Raw genomic sequence first — 1335 nt, 5'->3', positions numbered from 1 at the left:
AAATAAAAAACAGTTTAACTATAGCTCCCGTGAATTTCAATGGTGAATTCCTCTCGAAATCTTAAAAAATAGTTGTTGATTGCAGATGTGTCTATTAGTTTCCATTGAATTTGCTTGTTAAGCGGGGAGAATGACGTTTGGCTTACAGCACCGCAACGTCACTGATGGAAGATGTCAGGAGTGAGGTGTTACTATATTTGGGCAAAAATGGCCGGTCCCAGACTCAGTGATCGTGATGAAAATTATTGTTTTTGTTTTTATTTTTTTTACTAATTAATGATAAATTCATTAAAATCACCACAAAAGTAATAGTTTTAGGTATAAATAATGATCCATTGATTATTCCTTGCTGACTGGACTTTTCCTTTATGTGATAAGATTGAATGGAGCATGGCTCTCAAGAGCAATTTACTGTCAACCAAAATATTTTAGGATGTAATTCGTCTCAATGCAAAAGAGGGATCTTCCATCCATCCACAAACACACCACACCCAGAATCCTACATTCACAGCAGGATTAAACACTTGGCTTTCAAATCTTTGTCAGGGCATGTTATGTATCATTTGTCCATTCCTGTAAAGAAAAATGATCATAGTTTAAAACGGTTGGATTTTGCACGCAGTGTCTCTTTGGATCTTGGCCTGGAGCCGTGGCAGATAAAATAAAGCATAGTATGAAGCTTAATAAAAACGTTTACATAACAATCTTGGATTGCTTTAAAAATTACATTGACTAGTAAAATCACTGTTTTATCCTATTCTTGTTTACTGCCTACATAAACAAACCTAGTAGCTTTACTTAAACTTCAGCAACATTAAGGTTAAATATGACAACCAAACAGATGATGGAAATTGACTGCAGAGACGTTATTGAACAAATACTAAGAATGCATGTCTTTATACATCAGGAGGCTATATAGGAACCGAGACTTTTGAAAAACTTAAGGCAAACTTAAGGTATGTGATGTAAGGTTCATAAAATGTATGTTTTTGCAAAAGAAGAACTGAAATACACAATTATGGATACAATTTCTGCAGAAAGGAGAGACAGTTGAACCCCAGACTCAAACACACTGTCTCCCACTGGACCCTTGTGGGTCCAGAGGCAGTTGGCAGACCGAGGGCTGAGGGCTAGCAGAGGTTGAGCTGAGTGCAGGCAGGAGGAGAACTGAGAGCTTTGCAAAGGCAGTCTGAGTGCTGTCAGGCTGATTCCTGATGAGCTCTCCCTCCCTCTTGAGAGCTGGGCACAGACGTCAGAGTGCAGGCGGGCAGATTCCAGGCTTGGCTCTCTCTCTCTCTCTCTCTCTCTCTCTCTCTCTCTCTCTCTCTCTCTCTC

The sequence above is a fragment of the Cyprinodon variegatus genome, unplaced genomic scaffold (genome assembly GCF_000732505.1).
Source record: "Cyprinodon variegatus isolate N-32 unplaced genomic scaffold, C_variegatus-1.0 Scaffold210, whole genome shotgun sequence".
NCBI classification, from domain to species: domain Eukaryota; kingdom Metazoa; phylum Chordata; class Actinopteri; order Cyprinodontiformes; family Cyprinodontidae; genus Cyprinodon; species Cyprinodon variegatus.
Note: the sequence above shows the minus strand (reverse complement) of the source record.